The sequence below is a fragment of the Zalophus californianus genome, chromosome 14 (genome assembly GCF_009762305.2).
Source record: "Zalophus californianus isolate mZalCal1 chromosome 14, mZalCal1.pri.v2, whole genome shotgun sequence".
Classification (NCBI taxonomy): Eukaryota; Metazoa; Chordata; class Mammalia; order Carnivora; family Otariidae; genus Zalophus; species Zalophus californianus.
The window spans coordinates 24,329,097-24,345,746 of NC_045608.1; positions in this window are offsets into that span (position 1 = coordinate 24,329,097).

The following is a 16,650-nucleotide window of genomic DNA, read 5'->3' on the forward strand; positions in this document are numbered from 1 at the left end:
TTTGGTGTAGAGAAAAATTAAATGCAGAGAAAAAGGTCTGTAGGCTACATGAGATCTTCATTTTCTTCTTTTTGTGTATCTCTGTTTTCTAAAGTTTCTGTACTGAATATTTATTACTTTTGTAATAAGAAAAAATTATAATTTTTATATATTATATATATTTATATATATTTTATATTTATATAATTAAATATAAACAAATACACGTACATTGAAAGAAGGTTTGTAAGGAAACATACAAAAACAATGATAGTGGATGGTGGGGTTGTAGGTGTTTTATATTGTTTTCCTTCTATGTGTCGTTTGTTGCAAACTGTCTACAAGGAGACATTTTTATTTTTTAATTTAATTTTATTATTTTTTAAAAGATTTTTTATTTTTAAGTAATCTCTACATCCAACATGGGGGCTTGAAATCACAGCCCCGAGATCGAGAGTCGCATACTCTACCGACTGAGCCAGCCATAATGTAAGCATAATTTTAACACGTACAAATAAACAAAAATTTTAAAAGCAAACAAAGAACTGAAGAATCCCACCTTTATCAGGGATGCCTTTCATTTCCTGACTGTAGGTTCAGTGAAGTGTTCTGTTCCTACCGAGATAAATTTGCAAAGAGAATGGTCAGGGTGACGATCATGTGATTTACACACTTGGCACAGAAGGGCAACATAGGGGTATCCATAGAGGCATTGAGACAAAATCCCTCTCATTTTAACTGACTTCTTAAGGTGTATACACTTTATACTCCATTGGTATTTGTATTACTATTTTAAAATATATATTTCTAAATTTCAGAAGCACTACTGTACGTACTTGTTTTAACAAGTGAAACAAATCTGGGGCACCTGGGTGGCTCAGTCGGTTAAGCGTCCAACTCCTGTTTTCTGCCCAGATTATGATCTCAGGGTTGTGAGATCAAGTCTAGCCTTGGGCTCCATGCTCAGCAGGGAGTCTAAGCCTCTCTTTTTTCCCCCTCCCTTTGCCCCTCTGCTGCACACATGCGCTCTCTCTCTAAAATAAACAAATACATCTTAAAAACAAGCAAACAAAAAACAAGTGAAACAAATCTTAATAATCTCTTCCCACCTGCCTCCATTTCCACTCCCTTGATGTGACCAGGATCTACCTCTTTCTCAACACTCATACACATATCTATGGATAAATATAACTACTTGTGTACATACAGGATTTTTGAAAAATAGACTTTAATTTTTAGGACCCCTTTATTTTTTTTCATTTCTTTTTTTTTAAAGTGAGCTCTACACCCCATGTGGGGCTTGAACTCATGACCTTGAGATAGAGTCGCATGCTCTACCAACTGAGCCCCAGGTGCTCCTATTTATTTTTATTTCTTTAAATTGAAGTATAATTAACATATAGTGTTATATTAGTTTCAGGTGTACAATACAATGATTCAAAAAGTCTATACCTTACTCAGTGCTTATCAGGGTAAGTGTACTCAATACTCTATCTACTTCACCCCTCCCCCAGCATCTCCCCTCTGGTATCCACAAATTTGCTCTCTGTGTTTAAAAATCTGTTTTCTGGGCGCCTGGGTGGCTCAGTTGGTTAAGCGACTGCCTTCTGCTCAGGTCATATGATCCTGGAGTCCCGGGATCGAGTCGGGCGTCGGGCTCCCTGCTCAGCAGGGAGTCTGCTTCTCCCTCTGACCCTCTTCCCTCTCGTGCTCTCTATCTCTCATTCTCTCTCTCTCAAATAAATAAATAAAATCTTTAAAAAAAATTAAAAAAATCTGTTTTCTTCTATCTCTTTTTTCTTTGTTTTGTTTCTTAAATTCCACATATGAGCAAAATCATATGGTATTTCTCTTTTGCTGATTGACTTATTTCCCTTAGCATTATACCCTCTAGGTCCATCCATGTTGTTGCAAATGGCAAGATCTCATTCTTTTTTTTATGGCTAATATTCCATTACACATACCACATCTTCTTCATCCATTCATCTATGAATGGAATGGACACTTGGGTTGCTTCCGTATCTTGGCTATTGTAAATAATTGTAAATAATGCTGCAATAGGGACTCCTAGGTGGCTCGGTTGGGTAAACCTCTGCCTTCAGCTCAGGTCATGATCCCAGGGTCCTGGGATTGAGCCCCACATTGGGCTCTCTGCCTCAGTGGGGAGCGCTTCTCCCTCTCCCTCTGCCTGCCACTCTGCCTGCTTGTGTGCTCTCTCTCCGTCAAATAAATAAATAAAATATTAAAAAAATAACGCTGCTGATGGGATGCCTGGGTGGCTCAGTCGATTAAGCATCTGCCTTTGGCTCAGGTCATGATCCCAGGGTCCTGGGATCGAGTCCCGCATTGGCTCCTTGCTCAGCAGGGAGCCTGCTTCTCCCTCTGCCTGCAGCTCTCCCTGCTTGTGCTCTCCCTCTCTCTGGCAAATAAATAAATAAAATCTTTTAAAAATAATGCTGCAATACATTTAGGGGTGCATATATCTTTTTAATCTAGTGTTTTAGTTTTCTTTGGGTAAATACTAAGTAGTGGAATTACTGGATCATATGGTAATTCTATTTTTTAAAAAATATTTATTTATTTATTTGAGAGAGAGAGAGAGAGAGAGAGAGAGAGGGTGGGGGGAGGGGCAGAGGGAGAGCAAGAGGGAGAGAATCTCAAGCAGACTCCCCGCTGAGTGTGGAGCCCAACATGGGGCTTGATCCCACGACCCTGAGACCATGACCTGAGCTGAAATCAAGAGTCCAACGCTCAATGGACAGAGCCACCCAGGCGCCCAGTAATTCTATTTTTCACTTTTTGAGGAATATCCATACTGTTTTCCACATTGGCTGCACCAGTTTGCATTCCCACCAACAGTGCACGAGGGTTCCTTTTTCTCTACATCCTTGACAACACTCGTTTTTTCTTGTGTATTTGATTTTAGTCATTCTGACAGAGGTGAGGTGATATCTCATTGTGGTTTTGATTTGCATTTCCCTGGTGATATTGAGCATGTTTTCATGAGTTTATTGGCTGGGACTGTTTTAGATTTACAGAAAATCTGAGGAGATAGTATAGAGAGTTCCCATATACTACACACCCAGTTTCCCCTATTATTAACATCTTACATTAGGATGTTACCTTTATTACAATTAATGAGCAATATTGATACATTAGCAAAGGTCCATAATTTATTTAAGATTTCCTTGCTTTTGTTTTTTGTTTTTTAAAGATTTTATTTATTTGACAGAGAGAGACACAGCGAGAGAGGGAACACAAGCAGGGGGAGTGGGAGAGGGAGAAGCAGGCCTCCCGCAGAGCAGGGAGCCCGATGCGGGGCTCGATCCCAGGACCCTGGGATCATGACCTGAGCCGAAGGCAGACACTTAACGACTGAGCCACCCAGGTGCCCCTAAGATTTCCTTGTTTTTTACCTAATATCCTAGATCCCATCCAGGATACCATGTTACATCGTCAAGTCTCCTTAGGCTCCTCTTTGCTGTGACAGTTTCTCAGACTTTCCATATTTTTGATAACCTTGACAGTTTTGGGGGAGTATTTGTCAGGTATTTTGTAGAATATCCCTCTGTTGGGATCTGTCTGATGTTTCTCTCATAATCAGACTGGGGTTATTGGTTTGGGGGAGGAAGACCTCAGAGGTAAAGTGCCATTTTCATCACAACCTATCAAGGGCACATATTATCTACATGACTAACCACTGACGATATTGACCTCGATCCCCTGGCTAACACAGTGTTTGTCAGGGTTCTCTGCCAAGGTACTCCCACCACCCCCACCCTCATACAGAAGAGTCACCATGTAGAGCCCACACCTAAGTACTGGGGATTTATGTTCATTTTCCTTGTTGATGGAGTGTCTGTATAAATCATCTGGAATTCTATTCAGATTTGTCTCTTCTCCCCCATGGATATATTTATTCAATCATTTATCACTATGGACTTGTGGATACTTTTTACTTATAGTTTGGGTTATGATCCAATACTTCTATTATTTATCTTGTTGCTCAATTGGTTCCAGCTTTGGCCATTGGAAACTTGTATCTATAGGATTTGATGTGAGGTTTTTTGTTTTATTTTTACAAAAATTAAGTAAACTGTACATATTACTCTATAAATTGATTTTATATACTGTATACCATGTATATACCTCCTAGGAAAATAATAAAGACCTTACTCATTCTTTTTTAGTCGCTATGTAACATACCCAGAGTTCATATACATAGTAGGTTCTACTGTTCCCCTACTGATGGACATTGGATTGTTTAAGGCTTTTTCCTTTTTTTTTTTTTTGTAACTACAAATAATACAGCCATAAACATTCCTGTGCTTATTCAGGAATTATAGGATAGATTCCCCAAAGTGGGAATGGTGGGTCAAAGTGCATGTATGTTTTATATTTTAGTAAACATTATCATTTTATTTCCCAAAAGGATTGTAACAATTCACCTTTCTAGTAGCAAGGAATGAGGGTGCCCTTTTTTCTCATTCTTATTAACAATGGATGTCATTTCTTTCTCTTTTTTTAAAGATTTTATATTTTTAAGTAATCTCTGCACCCAATGGTGGGCTTAAACTCATAACCCTGAGATCAAGAGTTGCATGCTCCACCAACTGAGTCAGCCAGGTGCCCCTGGATGTCATTTCTGTGTTTTTATTGATACGATGGCAGCAAAATGCTCTCTCGTTGTTTCCTTAATTGGAATTTCCCTGGTCAGTAGATGGAGTAAGCAGTTTTTCGTGTTTATTGACCATTTGAGTTTCCTATTCTTGGAATCGCCTGCTCATATCCTTTGCTCACTTCTACGTTGGATTGTTTTAATTTTTTTTCACAACAATTTTTAGAGGGTTTTTTGTATAGTAGGAATTGTAAACTCTTGTCTTTCTTATGTGTTGCAAATTTTTTTTTACCAAATGGTCATTTATTTTTTACTTTGTTTTGGTGTTTTCTGCAGTCCAAAAATACATATTTTTTGTAGTTAAATTTGCCAGTCATTTCCTTAAAGGCCCTGGGTTTGCCTTATTTTAGAAGGTTTCTCTCACCCCATTTTATAAATGTTTTCCTACAGTTTCTTCTTATACTTTAAATTGTGATCATTTTTAAAAGATTTAATATTGTACCATTTTATGTGAAATGTGAGACTCTTACAACAATGTACAATTGACCCTTGAACAACACAAGGGTTAGGGATGCTGACCCTGTGCGCGGTCAAAAATCCATGCATGATTTTTGACTCTCCAAAAACTTAACTATTAGCCTATTCTTGATCAGAAGACTTACCAATAATATAAACAGCTGATTAACACATATTTTGTATGTTGTATATATATATAATATACTGTATTCTTACAATAAAGTAAGCTAGAGAGAAGAAAATGTCATTAAGAAAATTGTAAGGGGGGGCCTGGTTGGCTCAGTCATTAAGCGTCTGCCTTTGGCTCAGGTCATGATCCCAGGGTCCTGGCTCAGTGGGGAGCCTCCTTCTCCCTCTCCCTCTGCCCCTCCCTCTACTTGTGTTCCCTCTCTCGCTGTCTCTCTGTCAAATAAATAAATGAAATCTTAAAAAAAAGAAAGAAAATTATAAGACACTAAATTTTATGCCTGAAACTAATATTAAATGGTATGTTAACTAACTGGAATTTAAATAAAACTTGGGGGCACCTGGCTGGTTCAGTTGGTTAAGCAGCTGCCTTCAGCTCAGGTCATGATCCTGGAGTCCCGGAATTGAGTCCCACATCGGGCTCCCTGCTCAGCGGGGAGTCTGCTTCTCCCTCTGACCCTCCCCCCTCTCATGTGCTCTCTCTCTCATTCTCTCTCTCTCTCTCAAGTTAAAAAGAAATCTTTAAATAAAACTTGGAAAAAAAAAGAAAAAGGAAAGTGTAAGAAAGAGGAAATACATTTTCACAGTATTGTATTGTATTTATTGAAAAAATTCCATGTATAAGTGGACCTGCTCCATTCAAATCTGTGTTGCTCAAGGGTCAACTGTAATTCCATTGACACTACCAATATTATCTTTTGTCCCATTAGTCTTATATTTCATGTGTATATACAAACCTTGCAATACAATAGTACTGTTTTTGTTTTAAACAGTTGTCTTTTAAAGAAAATAAGAAAGCACCTCGTTGGTTCAGTCGGTAGAGCAAACGACTCTTGATCTTGGGGTTGTGAGTTCGAACCCCACGTTGGGTATAGAGATTACTATTAATTAAAAAAAAAAAAAAAGAGGGCGCCTGTTTGGTTCCCTTGGTAGAGGCTGCGACTCCTGATCTCTGGGTCCTGAGTTCAAGCCCCATGTTGGGTGTGGAGCCTACGTAAAATAAAAAAAAAAAGGAAACATAAATGACAAATTTTCCAGAAATATATTTTTGGAAATATATATATATTTGGCAATAAATATATATTTATATATATTTCCGGAAATATATAACTATATTTCCAGAAATATAGTTAACCTATAATTGAGAAGATAATTTTTAAAATATTTATCTACATATTTCTCATTTCCAGGGATCTTCATTCCTTACTGCAGATCTGAGTTTTATCTGGTATCATTTCCATTCAGCCCGGAGGATTTCCTTTAGCATTTCTTGTGTCTGGCAATGGACTCTCTTTAACTTTTGTTTATCTGAACACATCTTGATTTCACTCTCACTTTTGAGGGATATTTTTACTGGATAGAATTCTGGATTGACACTTATTTCAGCATTAATTTTTATCTATTTTTTTAAAGATGTTATTTTTAAGTAATCTCTCTACCCACTGTGGGGCTCGAACTCACAACCCCAAGATCAAGAGTTGCATGCTCTCCTGGCTGAGCAAGCCAGGTGCTCCCCTATTTGAGCACTTTAAAGACCTTACTCCAGTATCTTCTGGCATTTGTTTTTAATGAGAAGTGAATTGTCATATTTATTTTCTATCTGTATGTAAATGTGTCTTTACCCCTCTGGATACTGCTTAGATTTTCTCTTTATTTGTAGTTTCAGTGCTTTGAATATTATGTTCCTGAGAGTGTGTTTGTTTGTATTTATCTTAATTGAGGTTTGCTTGGCTTCTTGGATCTGTAGGGTGATGTTTTCTGTTAAATTTGGGAAATTTGGACCCTTACTTCTTCACATGGTTTTTCTACCCCTTTATTTCTCCTTTACTTTTGGGCTCTTATTACAGATAGGTTACAGTTTGATATTGTCCTATGGGACACTAAGATTCTCTTCATTTTTTTCTCAACGTTTTTCCCTTTGTTTTTCAATTTAGATAATTTTTATTGATCCTTCAAGCTTATTGAAGCTTTGCACTTCTTCGTCTTTTTTTTCCAAATTTTTTATCGTTATGTTAATCACCATACATTACATCATTAGTTTTTGATGTAGTGTTCCATGATTCATTGTTTGTGCATAACACCCAGTGCTCCATGCAGAACGTGCCCTCTTTAATACCCATCACCAGGCTAACCCATCCCCCCACCCCCCTCCCCTCTAGAACCCTCAGTTTGTTTTTCAGAGTCCATCGTCTCTCATGGTTCGTCTCCCCCTCCGATTTCCCCCCTTCATTCTGCCCCTCCTGCTATCTTCTTTTTTTTTTCTTAACATGTTTTGCATTATTTGTTTCAGAGGTACAGATCTGTGATTCAACAGTCTTGCACAATTCACAGCTCTTCATCTTTTGTTAACTTCACAGTGAATTTTTCATTTTTTTAAAAAGATTTTATTTATTTGAGAGAGAGAGAATGAGAGATAGAGAGCACGAGAGGGAAGAGGGTCAGAGGGAGAAGCAGACTCCCCGCTGAGCAGGGAGCCCGATGTGGGACTCGATCCCGGGACTCCAGGATCATGACCTGAGCCGAAGGCAGTCGCTTAACCAACTGAGCCACCCAGGCGCCCCCACAGTGAATTTTTCAATTCAGATATGTATTTACCTGTTCTTTACATCTCATTTTTAAAAATTTTCCATTTCTCTACTGAGTGGTTCCCTCATTATGTTAATTTTTTTCCTTTAAATCGTTGAACATGGGTGCCTGGGTGGCTCAGTTGTTAAGCGTCTGCCTTGGGCTGGGGTCATGATCTCAGGGCCCTGGGATCGAGCCCCGCATCGGGCGGGAAGCCTGCTTCTCCTTCTCCACTCCCCCTGCTTGTGTTCCCTCTCTCGCTGTGTCTCTCTCTGTCAAATAAATAAATAAAATCTTTTTTTTAAGATTTTATTTAAGATAAATAAAATCTTAAAAAAAATTGTTGAACATGTTTATTATAGTTGTGTTAAATCCTTTTCTAATTCCAACATCAAGGTCCTTTGGGATCTTTTTCCATTGACTTTCTCTAGATTGTTTATCTCATTTTCCTTCATCTTCACATATGTAATAACTTTTTATTGTGTGGTAGACATGAATGACACGTTCTAGGGAGTCTGGATTTTATTGCATTCTTTTCAAGGGTTTTGAGTTTTGTTCTGATAAGTGGTTAAATTACTGGTGGAGTTTCTCATACCTATCAGGTTTGGTTTTAGTTTTGTTTGGGACGGTTCTTGGTTTTATCTTTGGTTCTGGGGCACGGTCCTTACTCTAGGATGTAGTCCTTACTCCTATAGCATGGCGTTTTGGGGTCTCAACTTAATGCCCAAAATGTTCAGCATGTCTACTCTGGCTGGGCTTGAACTCTAACATGTTCTAACATTGAGCAAACTCTGGTATCTCTGATCAGTTCTCAGCCCTGAGTGAGCAGTTGTTCTCTGCTAAGACTCACAGAGTCTTACTCTGTACGTACACAACCCACAGCCCAGCCTTCTTTGGCCAAAGACTCAAGAATTCCTGTGTAGACGTCTGCCTCCTCCCACCTCCTGTTGTGTTATTCCCTGCTTTTCTGTACCCTGACATGCAAATTCCTGCTGCTTCAGCAGTCCCAAATACTGATTTCTGCATCTTAAGCTCAGGAAGACCACTTCTTTGCTTGGGATTCACTGTAATTGGGAAACTGTCCCCAGACAGAAAGCCAGGACAAACATGGGGCTCATCTAGTATATTGCTCTTTTCTCAAGAATCATAGTGTATACTGCCTGTTTTCCAATGCCTGAAAACAATCATCTCCTGTTTTATAGTTGTTTAGGATTAGAGGTTTAGCTCATCATCACTGGAATAGGAAGACCTACTTTCTCTTTCCATAAACATCTTTTTAGAGGTATCATTGATGTACAATACATTGTACATATTTAACGTGTACAATTAATGAGTTTTGATTTATGTGTCTGCCCATGGAACCATCATCACAATGAAGAAATGAAATAATGAACATACCTATCACCCCCAAGTTTCCTCTTGTTCTTTCTTTCTTTTTTTTTTAAGATTTTATTTATTTGATAGAGAGAGACACAGAGAGAGAGGGAACATAAGCAGGGGGAGTGGGAGAGGGAGAAACAGGCTTCCAGCTGAGCAGAGAGCCTGATGTGGGGCTTGATCCCAGGACTCTGGGATCATGACCTGAGCCAAAGACAGATGCTTGACTGAGCCACCCAGGCGCCCCTCCTCTTGTTCTTTAAAATTGAAGACATCTAAGTTGTAAAACCATCTGTACCTGGTGCATTCTAAGCTGATTGATATTTATCTTTTCCGGCTCTTTCATAGTTTGTTTACTTAGGCCTTCTTTCTCTTCTTAGAGGAATTATAGGTGGGTTTTTCTTTTTGGCCAGGACGTTATTTCCTCTTGATTTTCTAATTATTTGGCAGAAAGTTACATATAATAACCTCTTTTAATTGCTATTATTGGTGGTTATATTTCCTTTTTTTTTTTAAAGATTTTATTTATTTATTTGACAGAGACAGACACAGCGAGAGTGGAAACACAAGCAGGGGGAGTGGGAGAGCCCCGATGTGGGGCTCAATCCCAGGACCCTGGGATCATGACCTGAGCCGAAGGCAGACGCTTAACAACTGAGCCACCCACGCACCCCTATATTTCCTTTTTTTATTCATGATTACTGTTTATTATTATTTTTTTCTATACTTTACCCTTTATTCAGGCTTGCCAAGATGTTTTTCTCTTCTATTTTATTGGTCCTTTCAAATCCTTTAAAATATATATATATATATTTTAAAGATTTTATTTATTTATTTGACAGAGAGAGACACAGCAAGAAAAGGAACACAAGCAGGGGGAGTGGGAGAGGGAGAAGCAGGCCTTCCGTGGAGCAGGGAGCCTGATGCGGGGCTCCATCCTAGGACCATGGGATCATGACCTGAGGCAAAGGCAGACGCCTAATGACTGAGCCAACCAGGCACCCCTAAAATATATTTTTTAAAGATTTTATTTATTTATTTATTTGACAGAGAGAGAGAGAGCATGTGAGCACAAGCAGGGGGAAAGGCAGAGGGAGAAGGAAAAGCAGGCTACCCGCTGAGCAAGGAGCCCAACGTGGGACTTGATTCCAGGACCCTGGGATCATGACCTGACCTGAAAGCCGATGCTTAACCAACTGAGCCACACAGATGCCCCTCAGATCCTTTAAAATATTTTTGACAAATTGTTATTTTGTCAATTTTAGATTTTAATTTTTTGAATTTTCTTTTTATTTTATTTTGGTTTACATGGCTCTTATACTACTTTAAATTTTGAATATTTAATTCATTCATCTTTTTTAAATAATAAAAACATTTAAGACTATACAATTTCCTCTGAATACAGCTTTAGCAGCATTCCTATGTTTGGTATGAAGTGTTTTGTTGTTGTTTTGTTTTGTTTCATTTTTAAGATTTTATTTATTTATTTATTTGAGAAAGAGAGAGGGAGAGCAGGGGAAGGAGAAGAGGGAAAGGGGACAAGCAGACTCCACGCGGAGCCTGGAGCCCTATGTGGGGCTCTACATGGGGTTTGATCCCACAGCTCTGAGATCATGACCCAAGCTGAAACCAAGAGTCAGATGCTTAAACTACCCAGGCATTCCTGGTATGAAGTGTTTTATTCATAATATTATAGATGATTTGAAATTTCACTTTTTGTTTTACCTATTTAAGGAAATATTTCTTAATTTCCAAGTGTTTACACTTTCCTCCTGTCTTTGTTGCTGATATTTAGTTTTACTAGATTATGTTCAGAGAAAGCAGCCTAGGTAATCTCTACTATTTGGAGTATTTGAAAGATTTTTAAAATATTCTTGCATTTTTTTACTACAATGGCTTTTAGTATATTCACAAGTTTGTGCAGGTATCATCTCAATTTTATAACATTGTCATCACCTGAAAAAGAACCCTCATACCCCTTAGCTATCATTCCCCCCAGCCCTCATCCACCAAAGTCCTATGCAGCCCCTAGTCTACTTTCTGTCTGTATAGATTTGCCTCTTCTGAACATTTCATACAAGTGGAATCATATAATATATGATGTGTGGTTGGCTTTTTTCATTCAACATGTTTTTAAGGTTAATCATATTTTTTAATTTTTTAAAAGATTTTATTTATTTATTTATTTGAGAGAAAAAGAGAGAGAGAGAGAGAAACAGCATGAGAGGGGAGAGGGTCAGAGGGAGAAGCAGTCTCCCCGCTGAGCTGGGAGACCGATGTGGGACTCGATCCCAGGAATCTGGGATCATGACCTGAGCCGAAGGCAGTCGCTTAACCAACTGAGCCACCCAGGCGCCCCTAAGGTTAATACATATTATAGCATGCATCAGAACTTCATTCCTTTTTCATTGCTGAATAATCCATTCATGGATATACTACAGTTTATCCATTCATCAGTTGATACACATTTGACTTATTTCCACGTTTTACCTATTATGAATAATGCTGTTTGCTTTTTGTTTGCATTTATCTGGCATATATTTGACCACATATATATCTATTTTCATTCATTCAGTTTTTTTTTTTTTAAGATTTTATTTATTTATTCATGAGAGACAGGGAGAGAGAGAGAGAGAAGCAGAGGGAGAAGCAGGCTCCAAGGAGCAGGGAGCCCGATGTGGGACTCGATCCCAGGACCCCGGGATCATGACCTGAGCCGAAGGCAGACGCTTAACCATCTGAGCCAGGCAGGCGCCCTCATTCATTCAGTTTTTTAAAGTAATTTCTACACCCAACATGGGGCTTGAACTTACAACCTTGAGATCAAGAATCACATGGTCTACTGACTGAGCCAGCCAGGCATTCCCGTTTATTTTTAACCTTTCCTTGTCACATTGTTTACGTGGGTTCTCTCTCTCTCTCTCTCTATTTATCTATCATCTCTATATTTAGATATATATATATTATATATATATATATATATATATATATATATATATATATATATATTTAAAATCCAGCTAGGGGTGGCTGACTGGCTCAGTTGGTAAAGCATGTGACTCTTGATCTCAGGGTTGTAAGTTCAAGCCCCATGTTGGGTGTAGAGATTACTTAAAAATAAAATCTTAAGGGGTGCCTGGGTGGCCAGGCTCCCCCTTCCTGTTATTTTAGAAGCTCTATTATGCTTTTCAATTCTACCATGGTTACCTTCCCATTGCTAATCAATGTGTATTTCTTTAATAACATATCACAATTAAATAATGACTAAGACTTTAGGGTACATTTATTTGTCTATTTTTTCCCACTCTCAGTGTCTCCATTTTGCTACACTAGATTAACATTTCTAGTCCAGGGGAGCCTGGGTGGTTCAGTCATTAAGCATCTGCCTTTGGCTCAGGTCATGGTCCCAGGGTCCTGGGATCGAGCCCCGCATCAGGTTCCCAGCTCCACGGAAGGCCTGCTTCTCCCTCTCCCACTCCCCCTGCTTGGGTTCCCTCTGTGTCTTTCTCTGTCAAGTAAATAAATAAAATCTTTAAAAAAAATTTCTAGTCCAGTTTTTTTGTTTGTTTTTTATAGTCCAGGGTTTTTATCTTTAGTTCATTTCTTCTGTTTTGAGCATCCTTAAGAACAAACAACTTTTTTGACATTTTTACAACTTTCTCAGAAGGCGGCTATGGAAGGAAAGTGAATTTTTTTTTGGCAAAGTAGTATTTTGCTTTTTACTTAAAAAAAAAAAAAAGACTGCCTATATGACCATATTGACAATCTCAGGTGAGCCAGTTGTGTGCTGATGTTCAAGAATAATTTTCTGGGGCACCTGGGTGGCTCAGTCAGTTAAGCAAATGGCTCTTGATTTCAGATCAGGTCACGACCTCAAGGTTGTGAGATCGAGCCCCACGTCAGGCTTCACGCTGAGTGAGGAGCCTGCTTAAGATTCTCTCTCTCCCTCTCCCTCCTAGACATGCCACTCTCTCTCTCTAAAAAAAAAAATAATAATAATAATAATTTTTTGTTTTGGGAAGTCAGCATATACACTCTGACCCAGCCCAGTGGCATTTACAGAGAACGCAGATGTGTGTCGTGCCTCCCTTGGCCCTGCCCTTGTTCATCTACCTGAAATGTTTCCTTTCTACCACCTCCATTTCTATCTTCCCAGGCTCCTCTCTTTCAGAGCCCTTTTCTGATCCAAACCAGATGTGGGTGCTTCTTCCTCTGAGCCCCACAAGATTTCTTTCTGTCGTTTGGTTTTCTTTTTTTTTTAAGATTTTATCTGAGAGAGAGAGAGAGAGAGATCACAAGCAGGGGTGAGGGGTAGAGGGAGAAGCAGTCTCCTTGCTGAGCAGGGAGCCTGATGCAGGACTCAATCCCAGGACCCTGGGATCATAACCTGAGCCGAAGACAGATGCTTAACCGATTGAGCCACCCAGATGCCCCCAAGAAGATTTCTTGTTTACATCTCTTCTGACACCTCCTTTACTGGGCCTTGTATTACTGAGGTTTGGGTATTCACATACCTTCACCTCTCCTCTCTACTCTTCCTAGAAAGAAAAAAACTGTATCCTGTCTTTGTATCCGCACTGCCTAGCACAGTCCCTGGCACATAATACATACTGAATGAACTTAAATGACCCAGAATGTATTATATGGGTCAAGGAATCACCCACTTGGAAAAAAAAAAGCAGACTTTGATTTAGTGAAGACTTTTTTGTACTTTTATCGTTTGCATCTAAGAAACAAAAAGTTTGTAGATAAGAATTATTTTCATCATACCCTAAATGAGCACATTCTCCAGAAATCCCCTTCTAAAAGCAAAACATTTATCACTTACTAATGATATGAATAACTATCCTTTATCCAGGGCTTCCTACTCTCAACTGCTACAGTATCCTGGGAACTTTGATCTGTTTAGCAGCTTGGCTTAAAAATGTGGTAACATGGATTTTTCATGTGTTACCCTGTTACTTCTCATTCTGTGAATGAGAACGAGGTGTTTAGCTCTTAATTACCGTGGTGTCTGTAATAAGGTGTAAGTGCTCATTTGGGGAAAAAAAAACATTTAAATACCTCTTCTGCTTCTTAACATTTTTCCCCCTGTCTCTTTGTTTTTATTCCCATTAGTTTAATAAATATGTTTCAAGAGCTTGGTATAGCTGCCTCCATACTGGTGCTGGAGATATATACTGCTTCTCTCTCCTGAGGTCATGGGTTAGTGGGGAATCAGACAAACAAGCAGAGTGACTGCGCTCTGATGGGAGTGAGAACCTGTGACTGGAGAACCTAGCGAATGACCTAGGATGTTTCTCAAGGACTAAAAGTCTCAGAAGACTATAAGTTTGAGGGTGAGTTAGCCAGGCATGGGTGGTGGAAGAAGAAAAGGGTGGGTGAACAGGATACTGAGCAGAAAAAACAAGTGCCAGAGAACACCTGCGCAGTCGAAGAAGTGCAATTATTTCAGAATGGTTGGAGTGTCCTGGCAAGAGATGAAGCTTATTTGTCTTCTGTTTCATTAAAGAAAAAAAAAAATTTTTTTTTAAAGAAATACAGTGCCGTATGGCAAAGCAGGTTCTCTGTTGCAGTTAGCACAAAGCAGACCTGGGCTAGCTATGGCTCTTAGGAGCTGAGCTTCAAGGCCTGGCCTTGGCCTCCTAACCTAGATACTTCTTAAGTGCAGAGACAGTGTCTGATTGACTCTGCTGTGTTCCCAGCTCTGGTACAGTGCCAGGTAGCAGTCAGAGCTCAGTAAATATTCTGACTGGGATGAATAAAACGGTCACCCAGAGAACCCTGGGGGAGATATTACCCTTTGGCACAGCTTAGGGCCCCCGAGGTGGGTCCTAGGGTGTCCTTGAGCAATGAAGTTTTTAACTGCAGGCCTCCTGTAACAGATTTGCTAAGGAGAATCTACTCATGGAGAAGTGATGCCCTTGATACTGTCAGCCAATTAATTCCTTAAGTACTTCGAGTTAGGAAAGGCCTGCTGATTTGATTTTATCTGTCTTTTAAGATTGATCTATCATCATATCCCATTCCAGCTAGACTTTCTCTCCTCTTCTTCCTCCTCCATTACTGATGCTACAGGATCTAATTACCTCATCATCCCTTAATTTATTTATGAAAAGGCCGAGGTTAAAGAAAAGAATGAAACTCCTGGGTCCTTTGGGGACCTTCTGTAAAAGCTTTCTTTTCCCCATTCCCTCCCTTATGCCTGATACAACCTCCTTTTCTGTTTCTGGCAAGTTGGAATTGCTCATACTTACAAATTTAAATAAATAATCTTCCCTCCCAGGGCTGAGTGGAGGCCAGCCGTGTGGGTTAAGCCTAGCCTGCGGACTCCCGGTGGGTCAATCAATCTATCAACAAGAATTCATTGATCCCACAGGAAGCAGCTTTCAAAACCAGCACATAGCTCCTGGATGTCCTGGCTTCCTCTTCACAAGACACTTGGGGGAAGAGGAGTCTTTTGAAATTTTTAATTTTATTATTACACACGTAATACACGGATAACATTCATCTTTTAAAAAAAATTCAAAAGACACAGATACGTAGAATAACAAGTGGAAAGTCTTTCTCCCTCTTTCCTTGCATCCCATTAAGAGCTTGAGGCTGTATGCTTTTATTCAGACCTTTAAACAATGCACTTTCATACAAGTACACCTATATAAACAACTCATTTAAAAGTAAAGTAAATGGGATCACAACATAAGTGCAGTTTATTCTTTTTTAAACAGTATGTCCTGGACATTATTCGTCAGACCACCCCAGATCGTTTTAATGGTTGCAATAGTATTTCACAGCATAAAGGTACCATTATTTATCCATTTCCCTACCGATGGGCCTTAACATAGCTTCAAATTTTTCAGTATTACAAGCTATGTTGCGAGCACTGATTCTCTGGCAATTATCCAATCACTCACTCATCCACTGCAGGCTCACCAAGTGCAACGCACTGTACTCAGGGCTGGGGATAAACAAAAGACACCTAAATATAGTTTTGAGTGATTGAAAGGGGGCATTTTTTTTCAAGTGGGCCAGAGAGGCCTTCTGAAGGAAGATTAGTCTCTATTCAATCCAGGAGGCCGAGGAGTCGGCCGGGGTTTCTTCCTGGCTGTGAAAAGGGGACCTCAGGGCCCGTCGCTGCTGGCGAGGAAGAGGAGTAGATGGCTTGAGTGCGCTTTTCGCTCACGCCCTGGGTCGGAGGGCGGCGAGCCTAGGCGGCAGTAACGAGAACACACTCCTCACACACCATGCGCCCGACGGCGGGCGCGGAACACTGCGTGGGCGCAAGTCCGGCGAGGCGGGGCCGAGCGGCGCGCGACCCTCCGCGCGCTCGGGGAGGCACAGACCCGGGCGGCCTCTCTGGCCCCCACTCCCGCGGGCTCTATGACACCGCGCTGGCTCGCGGGACGGGG